This window comes from Berghia stephanieae, chromosome 6, assembly GCF_034508935.2.
Source record: "Berghia stephanieae isolate SIO BIC M18660-M18661 chromosome 6, UCSD_Bste_1.3, whole genome shotgun sequence".
Taxonomy (NCBI): domain Eukaryota; kingdom Metazoa; phylum Mollusca; class Gastropoda; order Nudibranchia; family Aeolidiidae; genus Berghia; species Berghia stephanieae.
The window spans coordinates 68,574,774-68,596,477 of NC_088365.1; the positions used below are offsets into that span (position 1 = coordinate 68,574,774).

At 37.0% G+C, this 21,704-nt stretch overlaps 2 long non-coding RNA genes across 6 annotated transcripts in view; one reads left to right on the forward strand and one right to left on the reverse strand.

Moving 5' to 3' along the window:
* LOC144975523 (uncharacterized) overlaps positions 1–7,556 on the reverse strand; it is a 12,802-nt gene extending 5,246 nt beyond the window's left edge. Inside the window, exon 1 of the long non-coding RNA XR_013645940.1 lies at positions 7,319–7,556. This is a non-coding gene — a long non-coding RNA (uncharacterized LOC144975523). The remainder of the gene's footprint in view (positions 1–7,318) is intronic.
* The window catches only part of LOC144975519 (uncharacterized), a 36,718-nt gene extending 15,956 nt beyond the window's left edge, over positions 1–20,762 (forward strand). For 2 of the 5 annotated variants that reach the window (XR_013645937.1, XR_013645936.1), the window contains 2 exons: positions 2,692–2,840; positions 3,840–6,802. This is a non-coding gene — a long non-coding RNA (uncharacterized LOC144975519). Of the gene's footprint in view, positions 1–2,691; positions 2,841–3,839; positions 6,803–17,982; positions 18,115–18,455; positions 18,567–20,624 lie in introns of those variants that run through there. The other 3 variants (XR_013645935.1, XR_013645934.1, XR_013645933.1) reach the window with 2 other exon arrangements.
* Positions 20,763–21,704: the final 942 nt, after the last annotated feature.

Genomic DNA, 21,704 nt, shown 5'->3' on the forward strand with positions numbered 1-21,704 from the left:
CGGGTAGGAACAGCCCTAGTCACAAGACCCAAGGATAATCCCGGCGGAGAATAAGAAAAAAGGGTTATTTTCCGCCCGGTGGAAAATACTCACTCCCTTCGGATAAACTAAAGGGCATTCATTTTTCACTAAATATCGATGAGGCCACAACTAATGCCGGAAACAAGATTCTTAACATTCTTGTCCAGTATTTTGACATAGATGTTGGTAGATACGTCATTGACCTGTTAGGCAGCCGTGAGGTGAATTTGGCAAATTCGTATAATTTACTTTGTGTAGAAAAGTGCCAGAAGACAATAGAGAATAAAAATTTTTTTCGCGGCGGTGGTGGGGTTTGAACCTGCGACCTTATTGGTACGACAACTCCGCCTGGCAGGTGAGAGCGTGGCTCTACCGTGTGAGCTATCCACGAACACTAAAATATTCGTTTCAAACCCAAAGTCATTTCTAGATCCCTCTCTCACCCACTTCTTGAGATCGCCGATTCGTTCGCCACCATCGCGAAGAAATTTTGACCAGCAGTTAAGCTTAATAGCCAATATTCTCATCACAAACATATAACATAGAAACGATTGAGACATTGAGTATGCTCCGGTGTATGGGGTGAATTTTTAATTCAGAAAAGTGAGTGGAGCAGGCACTTATGTTGGTAACAACAAGATATGAAGTGAGTAGAAAAGTGCCAGAAGACAATAGAGAATAAAAATTTTTTGCGCGGCGGTGGTGGGGTTTGAACCTGCGACCTTATTGGTACGACAACTCCGCCTGGCAGGTGAGAGCGTGGCTCTACCGTGTGAGCTATCCACGAACACTAAAATATTCGTTTCAAACCCAAAGTCATTTCTAGATCCCTCTCTCACCCACTTCTTGAGATCGCCGATTCGTTCGCCACCATCGCGAAGAAATTTTGACCAGCAGTTAAGCTTAATAGCCAATATTCTCATCACAAACATATAACATAGAAACGATTGAGACATTGAGTATGCTTCGGTGTATGGGGTGAATTTTTAATTCAGAAAAGTGAGTGGAGCAGGCACTTATGTTGGTAACAACAAGATATGAAGTGAGTAGAAAAGTGCCAGAAGACAATAGAGAATAAAAATTTTTTGCGCGGCGGTGGTGGGGTTTGAACCTGCGACCTTATTGGTACGACAACTCCGCCTGGCAGGTGAGAGCGTGGCTCTACCGTGTGAGCTATCCACGAACACTAAAATATTCGTTTCAAACCCAAAGTCATTTCTAGATCCCTCTCTCACCCACTTCTTGAGATCGCCGATTCGTTCGCCACCATCGCGAAGAAATTTTGACCAGCAGTTAAGCTTAATAGCCAATATTCTCATCACAAACATATAACATAGAAACGATTGAGACATTGAGTATGCTCCGGTGTATGGGGTGAATTTTTAATTCAGAAAAGTGAGTGGAGCAGGCACTTATGTTGGTAACAACAAGATATGAAGTGAGTAGAAAAGTGCCAGAAGACAATAGAGAATAAAAATTTTTTGCGCGGCGGTGGTGGGGTTTGAACCTGCGACCTTATTGGTACGACAACTCCGCCTGGCAGGTGAGAGCGTGGCTCTACCGTGTGAGCTATCCACGAACACTAAAATATTCGTTTCAAACCCAAAGTCATTTCTAGATCCCTCTCTCACCCACTTCTTGAGATCGCCGATTCGTTCGCCACCATCGCGAAGAAATTTTGACCAGCAGTTAAGCTTAATAGCCAATATTCTCATCACAAACATATAACATAGAAACGATTGAGACATTGAGTATGCTTCGGTGTATGGGGTGAATTTTTAATTCAGAAAAGTGAGTGGAGCAGGCACTTATGTTGGTAACAACAAGATATGAAGTGAGTAGAAAAGTGCCAGAAGACAATAGAGAATAAAAATTTTTTGCGCGGCGGTGGTGGGGTTTGAACCTGCGACCTTATTGGTACGACAACTCCGCCTGGCAGGTGAGAGCGTGGCTCTACCGTGTGAGCTATCCACGAACACTAAAATATTCGTTTCAAACCCAAAGTCATTTCTAGATCCCTCTCTCACCCACTTCTTGAGATCGCCGATTCGTTCGCCACCATCGCGAAGAAATTTTGACCAGCAGTTAAGCTTAATAGCCAATATTCTCATCACAAACATATAACATAGAAACGATTGAGACATTGAGTATGCTCCGGTGTATGGGGTGAATTTTTAATTCAGAAAAGTGAGTGGAGCAGGCACTTATGTTGGTAACAACAAGATATGAAGTGAGTAGTAATACTGTGTAAGTGTAACTGTGTGATTGTGTGCATTGTAATTAACTGTAACAACTGGGCAGTTTTCAGCAGCAGTGGAAGCGGTGACACAATTTTTAGAACTTTGGAATGAAATTGAGATGCCTCATGATGATGATAATGACAATGATATAAGATACTGTAATGAAAAACGATATCATTTTAACCATTACTTTTTTAACAAATGGATTTATTTATTTATTTATTTATTTTTATTATTATTATTATTATTATTGTTATTATTATTATTATTATTATTATTATTATTATTATTATTATTATTATTATTATTATTATTATTATTATTATTATATTATTATTATTATTATTATTATTAACTTAAACAATGACATTGGTATGTGCCAATTTCACTGCAGTGAATTTAATTTTTTTTTTTTTTTTTTCATTGACAGCTAACATGAAAGAGAACCAGTTGACGGTACTGGTGTCCTGACAATCAAGAAAGATAGCTGGCTCAAGATGTGTTGTGGCAATCTTATTAATCAGCAAACCATCATCTGTGCCAGCAGAGCAGAGTATCTGCATGCACTTTTTGAAACTGGTTAGTAATGTTTTGAAATCTTCATTAGATTACATCTTTATTGCAGAGATGCCAACCAGTACAGGTTTCCCGTGTTCTGTATGGTTTTTCTTCCGAAGTACGGGCACACGGTTTTATCATGAAAAATACGGATTTGGTTGAAGTGAAAAATCCACGAAATTACGATCACAACATGAAAAGTGTTTTCATGCAGAAGAGCTTTCATTATCGATACTGAATTTTGCGAATCTTGCAGCCTACTGCTATATAACTATAGTAATTCACTGCCCTTTTTCGAGTAAGAGTTAACGAAGTCCGATTCGACCTTTCGGGTTGATATCGATTTCGCACGGCGCAGTAAATACAGGTTTTTGTCCTAAAATACAGGTTTTGGTCTTGAAATATGGGTTTACAAAAGCTAGGTTGGCATCTCTGTTATTGGTGATCAATACAGTACGCTCGAGCATGGAATTTCGAACAAGTCGGGACCATGCCTGTTTGTTCGAGATTTCCGTGTTTTTTAGTTTTCCAATTTGAGTATTTTACACAGGATTTGAGGGAGGTAAATGTGGGTGGTCTTGATAAAATTCGTATTATAATTATAATGATAACTCCCCATTATTATGAACTCTGTAGAGAGTCGATAGTGAGACTGCAATTTCCTTTTCTCTGTCAGTTCAACACAATCAATTAGTGGGGGAAAAAATTCAACAGATCGCAAGGGAGTGTCCACTATATGAACGAAATAAAGGGATTAAAACTGGGAATTGTACCAAGTTTGAGATTTCCGTGATTTCGAGTATAAATGCTCGTTAATCTAAATGATAGTTTGTTGTCAAGAGTTTTGTCCTGTATGGTAAAGCCAATGAAATTTCAACTGTGTTGGTGATGGTGAGAATGATGGCCATTTAAAAAAAATTGGTATGTCTTTGACAAATTCAATTTATGACAATGATTTTGATTGTATAGACCTTTCCAAAAATTGCTAACGAAATGCCTCTTTTCTATTTTTCAAACCAGAGCAAGATCAACCGTCTTTGTGGAACATCAGACAAAGTGGTTGCAAACAAGTGGTGTTGAATTTTCCTGTATTGAGCCGAAAGAAAAAAAATTTTCTGGGAGTTTGCGAAAGCAATTTGCGTTTGATTTGGAGCTAAATCTATTTTCGCCATTTACCTGGTTTTTTTTTGGTCTCAAATAGATTTGATTTTGTAGTTCAAATTGATTAGATACTTATCTCACAAGCAGCATTTTAAAAAATAAAAACATGAGGGTAGTGCGTCATATCATATTAGTTTTTTTTATTACAGTGATGAATTCGTAAGATATAAATCATATTTGACCACAATAGTGTTAAAATTTTTCAGCATTTATTTTCTTAGGGAATGGGTTAGCGAATCATTTATACATTTTTTAGACAGATCAATCTACACAATTTTCGTGTTTTCTTGTCCTATGATAGTCATTATTTTGAAAATTTTATGGATCAGCTTATGTCAAATAAGTGTTTTCTCAAATTTCTGTTTTGTGTCATTTTCTGATTTTCTAAGAACCATATATGTCATTTTCCTTTAGATTATTTTCAAATTTATTCAGAATCTTTTTTATGATGTGTTTTGCATCATGATGGAAACATTTTGGGGTAAATTAAAATTTAGAAGTTTTTTTAATTTAAAAAATTAATTTTTTTTTCCTGTCGATCCGCACCACAATTTCAGCCGAAATTAAAAAATATTGTACAGCATTTCTTTCTAGACAATTTTTTGTTTCAGAAATTGATCAATTTACAAAATTTGACTATTCTCTTGTTCCATATTGATTATACTTTGAAATTTTGATGGACGTTGTCTGCAAAATTAGCTTGTTTATCAAATTAATAAAGACATTTTGTTTTTTTCTCAAAATATCATTTTCGATTTTCTGACATTCATAACTGGATTGTTTCCCATCAGATTGTATACCAAATTTGGTCAGAATCTTTCGTATGATGGGTATTGCATCATGATGGATTTGGTTTTGGGCTAAACTAAAATTTAGTAGTTATATGAATTTTTAAATTGGATTTTTTCTTGTCGTTCCATGCCAAATTTTCAATCGTAATCGAAAAACAATTCTTTAAATATATTTTTCAAGACTTGCTAAGCCTTTCCATCGTGATGTAGCTCTTGTAGGGAACATTGTGTGTAAATTTGGAAGATTTCGTTGGTTTTCGGTGCATCAGTGTCGGAAATTATTTTTTTTGTGGGGTGGGTGGGGTTGGTCTCATTTTAGCCTATATTGTCTGTGTCATTGAAGACATTTAAATATATTGAGCTTTTTATATAGCGCAATATCCACTAAATGTGCTCAAAGTGCTTTACAAGGGGGCCCTGGTCAACAGCAACGCTTGTTATGCGATATTACAATTTTTTTGGACAAAGACAATACTGTTAACAGCCGGGTACTCCTTTTACATCTGAGGATGTTGAGAGAATGTGAGTAAAGAGCCTTTTCCAAGGACTCAACTATGCACCGAGCGAGGTTCGAACCCAGGACCTTCCGACCCGAAAGCGTCTGTCATACCATAAGACCACATAGCCACACATTTGTTTTTAGCTTTTTTCTTTTTTTTTGTGTGTATGTGTGTTAATCATCAAATTAGACCTCCTACCACCTGAAATAACAGGGGAATACCAATATTGGCACTGCGATAAAAAATGGATTTTTGACTACAGGTTCTCCTTTAAGGTGAAATATTTCCTAGCTCAGATGAGGGTTTGTTTTAAGTGGACTGTAGTGCGTTCTAACGTGAGATAATTTTTTTTTTTCATAAGATGTATTCACTGCCAGTTGTGACATATAGGTTGACTGCTTAGTTCTGATCTCCAGTGCTATTACATACTTGAGTACCTATCATCAGGCCTATTACACACTGAGTCCCTACCACCAGCGCTATTAGTCATTGAGTCCGTACCACCAGTCCTGTGAGTCACTGGGTTCATACCACTACGGTTAGCCACTGAGTCCCTACCTCTAGCCCTATTGGCTACTGAGTCCTCACCACCAGCCCTATTGGCCTTTGAGTCCATACCAATACCACTCGCCACTGATTCCTTACCACCAGTTCTGTTAGCCGCCATAGAGAATACTGGACTCCTAGTCTGTGTTAGCCACTAAGTCCTACCACTAGCCCTGTTAATGTAAGCCACTGAGTCCTACCTCTAGCCCTGTTAGCCACTAAGTCCCTCCCACTGACGTGCTAGCCACTGAGTCCATACCACCAGCCCAGCCCTATTAGTCACTGAGTCCCTACCACCAGCCCTATATATCTGACATGGCGGTTTTTTGAAAAAAAAAATCCCAAATTTTGCAAGCTAAAAATCCCAGCAAAATTTGCAAAAATTAATGAAAAAAATTGCGGAAATTTTTGGCCAAAAGACAAGGAGGTATTTGTTTTTAGATAACAAACCCGAATTGTGTCTGTATTATTGCAACCTTGTGATGATATAAGAATCTTTAATCAATTGCAAAACATATTCTATCTATAGAGCAAATTTAAATTAGCCTATAAATTTAAACAATCATGTCTTAAATCGATCAGCCTAACTTACTATTACTATTATGTACATATTATCTCTCTATTACCAAATATCTATAAACACAATATGAAGATAGAGGAAGGGTGGCTGAGATACAAATATGGACATGAGAAAGCGAGAGAGAGAATGCAAGAATACTTTGTGAATTGATTTTTTAATTTATTTTTTAAATTGTGTTATAATTAGACACAAGTTGTAATGAATTCTATTAACAAATTCAGAACAATCAAACAAAAACAAAATTAAAAAGAAGAAAAATTTCAAAAAGACGCTTAAAAAACTTATAAAATCGTCACATGTACTATCATGCTACAGCTAAAAAGTACACAAATATTTACACTACACCCATTTGCTCCATCCCTTTCCCTTTCGATCATGGCGAATAGCCAATATTCTCATCACAAACATATAACATAGAAACCTGCCAGGCGGAGTTGTCGTACCAATAAGGTCGCAGGTTCAAACCCCACCACCGCCGCGAAAAAAATTTTTATTCTCTATTGTCTTCTGGCACTTTTCTACTCACTTCATATCTTGTTGTTACCAACATAAGTGCCTGCTCCACTCACTTTTCTGAATTAAAAATTCACCCATACACCGGAGCATACTCAATGTCTCAATCGTTTCTATGTTATATGTTTGTGATGAGAATATTGGCTATTAAGCTTAACTGCTGGTCAAAATTTCTTCGCGATGGTGGCGAACGAATCGGCGATCTCAAGAAGTGGGTGAGAGAGGGATCTAGAAATGACTTTGGGTTTGAAACGAATATTTTAGTGTTCGTGGATAGCTCACACGGTAGAGCCACGCTCTCACCTGCCAGGCGGAGTTGTCGTACCAATAAGGTCGCAGGTTCAAACCCCACCACCGCCGCGAAAAAAATTTTTATTCTCTGTTGTCTTCTGGCACTTTTCTACTCACTTCATATCTTGTTGTTACCAACATAAGTGCCTGCTCCACTCACTTTTCTGAATTATAATTTACTTTGTGCTGTCAATGATGTCCTTCACAGCCGAGAATTAGACTGAGGCTTGTCCCATAGGCGAGCTATAGCTCGCCAGTGAGACAATTTGTCCCGATCCACCAGATGGCGCCACCGGTCTTTGGCAATGGCTCGCCTGTGGGACGGAGTGCTCGCCAAATCCATGACTAAAATGGCGTCGTGGTCACGTGATGCTTTTTATCGATACCAAAATAGTATTGACATTGGGTTATACTAGATAAAATGGCTTTTTAAGAATATTTGACATCTATATTTGGAGTTAAAATGGAAGAAATAATGGATTTAATAAATTTAGAGTATGGCAGTACCTATGTATCCTCCATGGGTGAACCATCGCTGTAAATAATTAAATATATTGACTACTGTCTAGAGTATTATTGGTATCGATGTAAATTTTCCTCAATAGAACAGTAAAGGAAGGTGCCCCATATGTAAACAATAACATTTGACGTCAAACGTGACCCAGATTTTTTTATAAATGACCCGAACTATGCTGCAGTTGACCTTTAGTAATGTCATGCGCATCCAACCAACTTTTTGTTTACATGTTGCTAAGGCAGCAAACTGAAGCTGGTCGTGAATAAATTCCAGCTGTTTACTCCGAGCCTGAGATAGCTAGGGAGGCCACGATCATATTATTTATAGCCCAAATGCTCCTTTTATTTTGTAGGAAAACCATAATCATGGTTCCCCCTCCTCCCGTAAACAAAACCATATCTATGTTCAGGGAAACTAAGATTGTTGCTTGTTTTTGGTTAAGGTGGACCGTACTTTTTTTTTTTTTTTTTTACAGCGTATCAAATGATCAAAGTCAAAGCATACGGTCAATGCAATGAAGAGAGTAAATTCGAATCTATCTCCTATCTCTTCGCTCAGATGACCATTTTGAACAGAAGACTACTACTACGTACTTCTACTATAACTGCACTACCACTACTGTATTATAACCACTGATACCACAAAACTAGACTGAACTAACGGACCGTATGGCTCAGCGGTACGGTTTTCGTCTTGTCACAAAAGTCGAGCAATGCCAATGCTAAGTGTGATCAGTAATAGGATGGATGACTAATCGTGAAAAATTGTGGTCCCCACGTTGTTTCCCTGGCTAAGGCACTTTACCGCTTACCCCACTCGATTGAATGAGTATCTGGCTACAGAAATGACGGGTAGTGACAGGTTTAGTACACAAGGGTCGCTTAACAGGCTGTATGACAAAGAAATATGGTTCCATACGGCTTGTTGAAGTGGGGGGGGGGGGGGGGGGGGGATAAATATGAAACATTGTGAAGCGCATTGCTCACGGCTATCTGAATCTGTAGAAATGCGCTGTATAAATATTCATATTTATGTACTTGGTCCAACTGTTACTATTTCTACTACTAGACCTCTACTACTAATATTATTATTAATAACAATAATAATAATAATAATAATAATAATAATAGTTATTATTATTGTTGTTGTCAATATCACCGTTTAATGGTAAAAGTGTTAAAGATACTTGCAAAATGTTGGTGTTGTGTATGTTGTAGCAATCGGCCTCCAGCGACGCAACTCTGTCTACAAGAGACGCACAAGACCGTGGCACTAAACATCCCTGGCATGCATTTAGTCATACAACATGAAAGCAACATTCACGGTAGCGTTAACTACGTCAAAGTCAAAGACAAATCAATAGTGACATACAACCAGGACATGACAGTAAGTGAGGTGGAAATTCTCAGAATTGAAGGCAGACACTTCAATGTGATATCTGTCAACAAACCTCCACCAACGCCATTCAAGTGGCCAGTTACATCCACCACTAGTGAGAAACCAATGATTGTGATAGGTGACTTTAACAGCCACAGCACCAAATGGGGATACAATGAGAACAACGAAGATGTAGATACTGTTGAGGAATGGGCTGACCAATATAATCTGACACTCTTCTATGACGCATGAATCATCCTTTTCAAGCGCTCGCTGGAGAACAGGTTACAACCCAGACCCTGCATTTGTGTCTTCCAGACATGTCAAAAACTGTCGGCAACCCCATACCAAAATCACAATCCGGACCAATCGCCATTGAGGTAGGATCAGTCATCTCTACGAGAACAAACAAATTACATGAACTGTGTTCGTGGACCTGGCAGCTGCCTATGACACAGTAAATCACAGGAAACTGCTCCTAAAGGTTGCAAGGGTAACTCGTAACACAAAAATAGTTGCAATAATAAAATCCCTTATGTCAAACCATCACTTTTTTGTGGAAATGGATGGGAAGAAAAGCAGATCACAAAAGAACGGACTCCCTCAAGGATCGGTAATTGCACCTATCCTTTTCAACGTTTATACCAATGACCAACCTCAGTTCGAGAACATCCAGGGGTTTCTATATGCTGATGATCTGTGTCTCGCGTCCCAGGCCTCTGATTTCAAGACCATTGAGGAGAGACTAACGGATGTCCTGGAGCCACTCTCTGAGCCCACATTTAAAGAACTCACAAAATGCTAACCCAGGAAAAACTCAAGAGTGTGCTTTCCATATAAAGAGCCGCCAAGTCTAAAGAAAACAGGAAACTGAACATCTCCTGGAATGGGGACATATTGGAGAACAACACATTCCCCGTGTACCTCGGTGTTACCGTAAACCGCACAATGTCCTTTTCTCAGAACGCAAAGAAAACAAAAGCAAAGGTGGCCAAAAGAAACAACTTCCTAAGAAAAGAGAAGAAAAACTTACACGGGGAGCAGATCAGAAAACAGTCAGGACAACCATACTAGCCCTCTGCTATTCAACAGCCGAAAAGGTCTCACCAGTCTGAGTAAGATCCTGCCATGTCAAAATAACACCTGCCGGATCATTAGAGTAACTTGAAACCGACTGCAGTTCCAGTCCTCCATCGGCTGGCTGGCATTGCACCTCCCCACATTCGAAGAGCCACTGCTTCCAAAGCCCAGAAATATAAACAGAAAATGGACCCAAGGCACCCCCAACATGACCACAGCCCAATAAAAAGTAGACTGAAGTCGAGAAAGAGCTTCATGACGGAAGAAAGCATCAACCCTGACCATGCAGCTGTATACAGGATTTCCACACAGAGTGGGACAATCATGCAAATGAAGCTGTTGGAGATCCGAGAGAAGAACTGTCCTACGGAACCGAGCTCCCCAGGAATGAATTGGTAACACTGAACACAGCACGGGCAAAACTTGTGAGAACAACTGGTGGCATGAAAAAGTGGGGGCTGGCTGAGACTAGCTTGTGTACATGTGAATGCCCAGAGCAGACATCCTTAGAGAATGCCAGGATGGGCTCAGCTGCACTGACCATGACCTAAGAGTCTGCTCCCCAATGCTGTGGAGTGAGTTTGGTGTTGGTGCGACAAGCTATGATGATGATGACTTGCAAAATTAATAAGTCTTACACCTGGCAACATATAAAAAAAAAGTAAGATGACAAAGATTAAGATTAGAATGTTAGGATGATGATCTTTTTAATATCAAAGTACTTTTGTAACCCGGCATTGCTAACTTTCATGTGTAACCCAGAATGAAAAGTTATTACAAAAGACGAATGCAAGATATTTAGATAAATTGCTAGTCTATCATTGTGGTAGACGTAAATGTATTAAACTTACATATCCAATAACCTGTAGGTTAACAGAGAAGGAAGGGCGCACAAGTTCATTGTAATTTGAAATTGAGGAGTTGGAGTTGGAACAAAGTTGATTTGCATTGAGTCAGAATTCAATCAAGTCTTAGATTGAAGAAAAAAGCCCAAAGAATCTTTCTTTAAAACAAGAAACAAAAAAAAACAACCCAAAAAACCTACAGCGTGCACCAGAATGAATAAAACAGGACAGTCTTTAAACTGCATCAATGCAAATCACATCTTGCATATACAAGACCTCTAGTGCTATTGTGAGGACTGGTTCTCAGTCTCACCCGTCCTGCCGTATCTGAGGGCCATAACACAACTTGTGAAATCGAAATAAATTAAAAGCAGATTATAAATTTATATCACTTTTATTGTCATTTCATTCATATTCATGTTATTCAAACTGAAAATCATTTTTAAAAATATAGATAAGATGTTTCTCCATTATAAAGGTATGCTTGTATTCTCATCCTGTGAAAGAGAAAGAAAAAAAATAAAGAAAATTGATAATTATTACTGAAACTGTGTAGTTCCATTTTTTTAAATCTGTGATTTAAGAGCCTTAGCAAAAGCTTTGATTAAGAAAGGTTCTGATATGCAACATCACATGGTCCCATCTATCAAATTCTACTACCATTACAAATCAGCTACATAAATAGATTCATCAGTACTCTTATCTTGTTGATAAATTAAATTATAAATATAGAAAAGGATATAATAAACTTTTAAAAATAATTAGAAAGTTAAATGGTAGACAAGATAAAGAGATATTTGCCTATTTCTTTTTAAATTTCTTATTCATAACCAAGGAAGCAGGTTTCTTTTGCTATATTCTTCTTGACTTCCCTATGTAAATGTTTCTTTCGAGTGTATAACAAGCTCACAGGGCATTTGTATAAAGAAACAGGAGCCAATACCATTAAAATGGAGATACCACTGCCAAAAATTACAACGGGATAGAAATGCATTGGTTTTAACGTGTATTAGACGCTGTCATTAGAAAAAAGTTTTTTAAAATCTTTACAAACTACAGTAAGCTGCTTTTAAAATTAAGAAACGCTCGAAAGCAAAATATGGTCCTGTTCTCTCAATCACCGCTCTCTAGTCTCTAGATTATACTTGGTAGGTCAATAAAGCTGAGAGGTTTTATGAAGAATATAGAATAAAAACATTAATTCCATTAAAAAAACATAGAAGGGTCCATAATGATATATGAGGAACTCTATAAGATACAGTAACAAATGAAAGCCATTTTGATAATCTTGAAGGATATGACTCAATGATGATGATGATGATAATAATAATAATAATGATACTTCTTCCTGAATATGAATTGTTTAATTCCCATGGTATAGGCAGGCCAATGCTTCCAGAACAATTAAAGGAATGCAGAGACTCATTCTTGTTGTAATGTTATTTAGATCTGAAAAAAAAATGATAAGCATGGCATCCTAAACCATTTTCCCATGGTCCCATAAAAAGCAATATCATCTCACACAAAATCATAAAGTAAAATTCATATGGACCAACCAATGAATAAAAGTTATAATTATCTTATTTTATCAATTATTATCATTGGATTTATTTAACTTTATATTTATTATTATTAATTAAATGCCAATTTGAAATTAAGATAGCAATGTTTGAATGAATAACTGGATCTAACTCTACAAGTAAAATGTAAATGTGCAACTTATTCAGAGTTCATCAAGCACTTGTTACAGTCTGTTGCTTCATGTTACAGGAAAAACTCCAGTTCCATGAGCCTTATGACTCTAAAGGACCAATTATTTCAAAGTAAGATGAAATACCATTTATTGTTTAAAGAAAGTTATCAAGCACTATTTAAGGTCTGTTGCTTCATGTTACAGAAACAGGAATAACTCCAGTTCCATGAGCCTTATTACTCTAAAGAACCACTTATTTCAATGTAAGAAGAAATACCATTCAATGTTGAATATATAGACATGACCTATTTCTTAATGGTTTGCTTATATTCAATAAAAACATTAGAAAACATAATGGACCTGGAACTCAGATACCACTAGGTTGTTAAAACTAAAACCGTTGGGTCAGGTCTAATTTTATCAGAGATTTATGATCATGAAGGCAAGATTACATAACCAATGTCGATTAGCTTTTAAAAAATGGGCTTTTATTTACCTTCTGGTGAACTCATTTGATCAGTATTTCCTGTATTTAACTTTTTGATCACATAAGAAAAGTCTAATAAACATTGAATATTTTTTAATGCCTCTAGATTTCACTTTAAAGTCAAATAAAATATCTGATCACAAATAAAATTTTTGATAATTCGATCAATAGAGAGAGCTTTTCAAAATTGTTGGCTTATCATTCCTCAGGCAAAATTTAGATAAGACATCATTTCACATATCATGGTGTTTCCTATGAATTACAAAATCCTAAAAAGCTTCTTCTTCATAAAAAAACGTATGAAATAAAATTAGGTAATCTAAAGTAATCAGAGAGGTTTAGTTTTCATTTCAATCCAAGGTAAATCCGTAAAGAGTTGTGGGACCAGGCCCCTCTTGATCATTACCCCCAAAATAGATTGAACTAACAGGGATGTGTATAAGTATAAAACTGTAACAAAACCCCACGACCCCCCACAACACTCATACAAAAACTTAAACACAGTTTTTTTCATTTTCATTTCTCTTGAGCCAAGGGAAACTCGTTGCTCATTTTAGCTGCACAGATTCATTCAATCGCTCCCCCCCCCCCCCCCCTTTTTTTTTTTTAAATCTTTTTTTTTTTTTTGAGCGAGTCTATTCTTTTATCCTTTTTTGTTTGGCCTTGTTCCGTTTCTGAGCATGAATTTCTTAAAATTGTTTTTATTTTTTTTTTTAATAAAAAAATATTGTTTGTTTTTTTTTCCTCTATCGGTCTGGGAATAACCAATTTTCGTTATTGGCAGACCCTGTCTGGGAATAATCATAGCGACGACGAAAATATCAGACCGCACTCCCTGCATTTTACAATAAAATATGTTTTCTTTCACACAGCTACCGACCAAATAAGGCGAATAGGCTTGGAAGATCCAAAACGTCATACATGTAGTTTGACACCTGCCAAATATCAAAGATGCGATAAGGGGTTGAGTGGGACATTTTCTTTTCCCAGACATTCTCATTTTTTCACCCCTTCCTCCCTCTCTGCCATTCCTTATCCCATCGACTCTCAGCAAAAACAATAACAACAAGTCTTATGTGGCAAAAACGGCTACCAACTTAAATCCCTCAAACAACACAAGATATTGAAAATCGGTGGCAGAGACCCTTTGTCTTGTTCCTTTTCCAGTTCCAGTCCAGATAATGAGAGAATGAAGACTGTTTCGAAATCTATTATTATTATCAGGTCAGGAAAGAGCGAGAGTCAATAAAATATGACAAGCGGTGAAAGCTACGCGCCACGAAAGATGAGGATTTAAAAAACAACTTTTGTTGAGATTTCAACTACTGAGGAGGGGGGTGTCTGCTTTTTTTTTTTTTGTTCCTTTCTGTTTTGTTTTTCGGTCAAGTTATGACTGACGCTGACACTGACACACGTTCTAGACTGTAAACGTTACCCATAAAATGTCATAAATTACGAAAAGTGTGTTCTCTCACAGAGTAGTATTCGAATCACTCACTGAATGAGCATGAAGCAGACATAAGTGAAGGAAACGTAAACTCTGTAAGTGAGAATCGGCGAGTGAAGCTGTACTGTAACTGTAACTGTAATGACTGACAGCAGTCAAATTGCGAAGTGAAATGAAAACAAATAAGCAAAGCATTCTAAAATTATGCCGGTGAGACATCCAAAGTTAAATACCCGAACGCTATTATGGATTAACATTGAACTAAATCGTTTCCTGCTCTCAAAACCAATCGATACAAATTACAAACTCAAACACTGAAATTGGCATCTTACCTTTGCATGAGTTGGACTGCCATTCTTTTCTGGTGATTAGGAACTTTAGCAGCCGGACAACGTTGCGCACAAAACAGGTCTCCCGTTTTTGTCGTTCAAATTGTAGATAATACTCAGTCAGTTAAAAACAAATACGTACAAATAAAATAGTTATTTATTTAAATTCTTTGTATATGGCTAAATTATTCCGAAAACCAGATTTCAAATAGTTCTTGTTTTGTTCACACAAGCGCATTGATTTTGGAGAATGAGATTGACCGTGGTCTAAAAATAGACCGACAGTAATTTTTGATAAATTTTACGATTTGTTTAATAAAAAATCAATATTTAGATATTATTTGACGCGTGATCTAGTATTTATGAATATGTGTTTCTTTTGCCACATAACAGCCAAATTTTAAAGGTTATTTTTTTCTATTATTTACATTGGAACGTGAGCTGTCAAGACAGGAACATGTGGTTTGCCACGTGCTTCTCGACCTTTGTTTACGTTTGGGGCACCTAACTTTACTGCTCTATACCCGCCAAAACTAAACAAGAAAAAGGAGTGGAGTTGCCTCGATAATAGGTAGCTAGAGTAGGTAAAGCAAAACTGAAACGTGAAAGGAACATGGTCAATGGCATCAAGATGAAGAGTAAGTTTAAGCTGACCGTAAAATAATTAAGTCGGAGGACTTTTCATCCTCCTTAGTCTTAGCGTATTCAAATCTGTTACCTCCACCCCAAGGAACGATGCTTTTTTCCTTTTTTCTATATTGGAGTTTGAGGATGTTAGCGTAAAAAACAAACAAAACAAAAAGAAAACCGCGTCTATCTTCTTGATTCTTAGCACATCATCACTCTTCTCCACTTGTACTGGAACTAAATCTACACATGAAAAGGGAGATCTTATTAGCGGTTATGGCTATAGACTTTCATATGTCCACCAATAAATATTAGGTGGCGTTTTTATACACCTCCGTTGGAGGTGTACAAAAACGCACAGTTTTTATACACCTCCATTGGAGGTGTACAAAAACGCACCATTTTTATGCACTTTCATTGGCGGTGATGGTAAAGTTGTTGCTGCATACGTCCACGAGGTTTAAATAGTTTTAGATTGTAGTTTAGCACGCTGCTTAGTGATTACCGATGTACAATGATATTAAATTAAAGAATTATAACAATAATTTAAAAAATCAAAAGTAAAAAGAAGCATGGCACACAAATACTGATCTCAAATAAATAAATAATTTTAGAAAATTAAAATCAAAGTTTTTAAAAAACATGATAAAAAGTTTTTGAAAAAAAAAGAAAGAAAAAAAAAGCAAACAAAAACAAAGTAAATAAAAAAAAAAAAGTCAACATTGGGAATCGAACCCGGTACTTTCAAGGTTGGAGTCTGACAGCTGGTCCACTGCGCTACGGAGCCACCTGACTGTTCATCACATTTAATGTCTTTCTAAAACATTATTTTACCTTCAATGCAACTTCTATTTTCTGGTTTTATATTTCGATTTTTTAAATTATTAATATTTTTATATAAATTTATTAACAAAGACATCCTATAGATGTCGCAATATAACTTTCGCCATGTCCAAATGAAGAAACACAATATCGCTAATGAAATTGGGTGGAATGCGCATGCGTGACGGAGGTGTATAAAAACGGTCCGTTAAGATACACCGTCAACGGAGGTGCATAAAAACACTACGTAAATATTAACTAAAGTTTCATAGAGAGAGAGGCTTGGAGTTGAGTCTGAGTAGGAGAGGAGACTAGGAGGCGGAGGGAGATCAAAATCTTGGTCCCTGGCCAATTTTGGCTTCCTAACCTAACGACAATGTAAAACCGTATTTTCGTTTATGGAACTGTTTCTCTTTATGTTGAAGAGGCGAGTTTGATTTTTTTGAAAATTCTATTTATTACTTGTTTGGTTTTGCTGCGATTCAAGTAAGTTCAAATTCATATTCTTTCTTTTTTTTAAAAACTGGCTTAGGCTTAGCAATGGCAATAATAATACCACCCTGCCCCTCCCCCTCCTCCAGAAAGGTAAATGAAAATGTAAGCGAATTTTTGAAATTAAGAGAAAATTGAAGAACAAAAGAATGAAAACTAAAAAGGGGAGTCCTTCAGAAAGCTCCTAGTGCCAAGGGAAACAACTCAAATATTCCCTCGATTAAGCCTAAGAATAAATATAACTATAACCTAGTACCTTTAACTAACCCTAATACTAGGAAAAACAAACACCCAAGCACCTTTACTAAAACTAATCCTAATAGAAAAAACATCTGATCTCGACCTAAACCTAATATTATTATTATTAGTTTTGCATGTTTTTTTCTGCTAATTTGCAAATGACATTTACAATAACAAAAAAAAAAAATTGACATTCAGTTCTTTTTGTGGATTCTTTTTTTTCTATTTCTTCTTAATAACATAATTTGTATTAGATATCTCCACAGGTCAGATGGATCTGTAGTGCAGTGAGTAGTGTTGAAGTTGTTTGACCCTGAACTGGAAGGTCCCGGGTTCAAATCACTCGATTCAACGGGTGATTGAATTACCCTTAATTTAAGGAAGGTTTGCAAGTTACTATTAGTATATGAATCTGTAAAAATAGTTTTATAATTTTTAGATTGGCCAGTAATTCTGTGCTCGTTGACAAAAATATGGGCTGTACAGAAAAAAATTTGAACCCTGCTTTTATATGTGTGACCTACACATTGGGCAGGCATGACAATTTGAATGATGAGTTTTGACTGGAATGCATTTTTTATTTAGTGATTTTGTATTCTGGCACTGTGCTATTTATCTTTGTTTTGGTGGTCTAACTGGATTTTACGTCATGTATTCATGTTTTAACTGTCTGTTATTGGCTAAAGGAGGGTTTTGAACTCGAATGTCCCTTGTTTAGTGTTTTGCTCTTTATACATTTTATGTAGGCATCCTGCATATATATTGTATATGTTATAACATTCAGTTTTGAACATTACTATTAATGTTGATTAATCTAAATTTCAGATGACATTCCAGTATCTGTAGTGGTGTTCGTGTTCAGCCTGGCAGCACCAAAGATGGGCAACTTAAAGGTTAAAGGGTCAGGGCCATGATTCAGCTTTAACTATAAAATCATTTCCTGGACATGATATTTGAGTGAGTAGAAATCCCATTAACATAACCTGACCCCAAAAAATGTGACCAATCTCAATGAAGCAGTATTATTTCGGGGTGACGCTTCAGAAGTTAATATTATAAGATCATTAAAATCTTGCATTTATTATTAAAATTTTTAATTTTCTATTGCTGTTGCACGAGCTTGAGGTGCATGCACTGGGACTGAGTTTGAAGTTGCAGGTATTAAAGAGTATTACTATTACACTCTTCTCAATGGTTTCATCTGTTAGTATTTTTATTTATTTATTTTTTTTTTACAATAATTGGTTCTCAAAGTTGACAAATCCTCATTTTTATTTTTATATTATTGTTACTCTCAGGCAAATGAGCAATTTGTTGGACATCAGTGGCGACTCAATCCATATGGTCAACAATGCTGCAAAAAAGCTGTTGGGTGAGGTAGAAAAGGATTTTTTTTCTATAAGCAGTTTCGCCTCTGATGTTTTTTATGACATTGAGGACAGTCCCAAGGCCAGGAGCATATTTTTTGAAATTCAGTCTCTTCTCTACGGGAAGAAATTATCTTTGGTTAGACCCATTCCGACTCGTTTCCTGCAGATGAGAAGTGTTGCTGATCGTCTTGATCAACTATCAGACAGTTTAAAATTATATAACAGTGCCTTCCTTGGAGATGAAGAAAAAAAAGAGAAACAATCTGTGCAAGAGGAGTTATTTAATAAATTTAATGTTTCAGATGCAGATCAAGCTGTGATCTTAAATCTTTTGACTGGTCAACTGAAACAAAAAAAATCTAATGCCAACAACGACAGGAAAGAAAGAGTAGTCAATTCGTTGTTTGACAATTCTAAGAAATTAAATATTACAATACAATTGTTCAGAGGACTTTTAAAAACATTCGAAAGCTACACAAAGATGTTTCAATCAAACAAGCCACAATGCCATGCTTTACACTGTGAATTATACTCATTAGTAAAGTCATATTATAGTTGTTTTATTTGTCCCGAAGTGATAGCCAAATGCACTGCTACAAATCTAAACAATATCAACACAGAAGATGAATCACTCCAGTTGAAAAATCGTCATATTTCTGTTGGAGAATATTGTTTGCCCCATTTGCTGAAATGCCTTTGAGACAAATCTGGCAACCCTTGGCTTCCACATTTTTTCAAGTCACTGCGACAAGGTTATATTGAGGCCAGCAAATTAATTAAAAAACTCCCCCTTGACAACAAAGTGTTCATTCGGCTGTCATATCTGGACCCCTGCAATCAGAGATCATCTGGGACTGCCAGTGCTTTACTGGCATTGGCAGAACTACTGCCAAACGTCATTCCCTCACATGAACTAGGAACTCTGGACAATGAACTGAGACAATATGCAATTGATGATGAGGTGTCGTCCATTGATGCTGATAGTGATGATGATGACTTCAGGATTGATAGTAGTTGGTGGGTGAAAATATTTCAGTTGAAGAAGAAGGGAGCTAAAAGGTATCCTATACTTTCCAAATTAGTAAAAGCACTGTTAAGTATATTTAGTGGCCCACTAGTTGAAGGGTCGTTCAATATTATGGATGACATAATTGAGAATGACAGAACCCGTTTGACGGCCTTCAATTATGAAGCTTTGGCAATGACCAAGACTTACCTGTCAACAAGAGGTCTCAGGTCAACAAAAATGGAAGTGCCTTCACAAATGGTGAAACATGTAGGGAAATCTTGGGAAACTTATAATAAACACATTTCCAAGTCATCTTCATCAACCACTACCAACAAGCCATCTTCATCAACCCCAACAACCACCACCAACAAGCCATCTTCATCAACCCCAACAACCATCACCAACTAGCCATACTCGTCAACCCCAACAGTTATCACCACCAAGCCATCTTCAAAAACCCAAGCTACTACTTCTGCCAAGTCATCTTCATCAATCCCAGCTATCACCACCACTCAGCCATCTTCAGAATCCACCACTCAGCTATCTTCAGAAACCATCACTCAGCCATCTTCAGAAACCACCACTCAGCTATCTTCAGAAACCACCACTCAACCATCTACAGCAACCACCACTCAGCTATCTTCAGAAACCACCACTCAACCATCTACATCAACCACCACTCAGCTATCTACAGCAACCACCACTCAACCATCTACAGCAACCACCACTCAACCATCTACAGCAACCACCACTCAGCCATCTTCATTAACAGTAAAAAGGAAACAATCCACCATGATGGGATTCTTTGCAAAGAAGCCCAGAATTGGGACATAAAGCACTATTTCTGTGGAGAGAGAGGGGGGGGGGGGGGGGGGGGGGGGGCAATGACTGTGATAGGACACACCCATATGTTATTTATTTGTTTTAATGTTAGACTGGATTACCTATCTTCAAAAACACAATGAATGGGCTGGATCATTATTTATATTGATACAGAGCATCTAACGGAGGTGAGTATGATTTGTTTATTGGTGGGTCATTTCAGTTTAAGGTATCAGGTACTTGTTTTAACTTCGTATCTCTTTCAGGCAAATCGGATTCGCCAAATCTGTCTTTCAGGCAAATTGGTTCCGGTGAACTTTCACCCGTGGTATGGTCGACTAGCCTCCAGTAGCTGATGGGTTACGGATGGGAGGTCGATGCAAAAATAAATGCTCAGAGGGGACAGGTAATTATCTCAAATAATCATAATCAAGCTAGCGTTTTTTAGGCATATTGTTGACAAAGGTGGATTTTATCAAAGCTGTGCTATCCCGAATACTCCAATGGTGTGTTCACTTTTGCACTTCGCGCTGCAATATCAAGAGAGAGCAAATAAACCTAAAGGTAGTCTGACCAGAAAGTTTGGAATCAAAGATAAGAGTGTCCAAGCAATGCTGAAGAAAACCCAAAATAATGCATACACATTCATCATTCACACAGATGCTCTTGCATATAATCAAAAAAATCTTGAGAACGGAAACAGTTCGGAGTTTTTTTTTCCTGAGCATTTGAGGAAAAGTCAATTCGTTTCATTAAATGGATAGAAACAGGAATTTTAGGAAGGTCGTATCCGTAAGAGTGCAGGTTTGACGGTTCTTTTTTCCTTTTTCCTTAGCATGTAAGAAAATTGTTCCTTTTGAATCAGGCCTTGTCATCAATTTGGCTTTCTCTTTTTCTCTGTGTTATGAATTGAAATTAAGCTTTAACCATCTGACAGACAAAACACAGCAAGATGGCGGTGTCCACTGAGGACATTATTTTTTAAGGTCCATAACACTTTTCTTTTTTGTTTTGTAGTGAAAATTGAATGTTGTGATATGTTTTAAAGCATGTGATACAACTGATTTGAATATGGTCAGTCATGTTATGTCTCCTTAATTGTCTTGAGAGAAAATTGGTTAGATAGATGCACTCTGATTAGTGATTGTTCCCATTATTTGTTGTTTTTTAAACAAATTTCCAATGAATTATGAGATTGATTAACATCCCAACCCCCATCCTTTTGTTTCTTTTTCCATCTCAGGAGATCAACGCATTAAATTGTCAATTTTTCATGTTTCAGCCCAAAACAATACCGCTATTCAGATGAGGCGGATCTGACCCTGCTTAGGGAGGTGTTGGCGGTA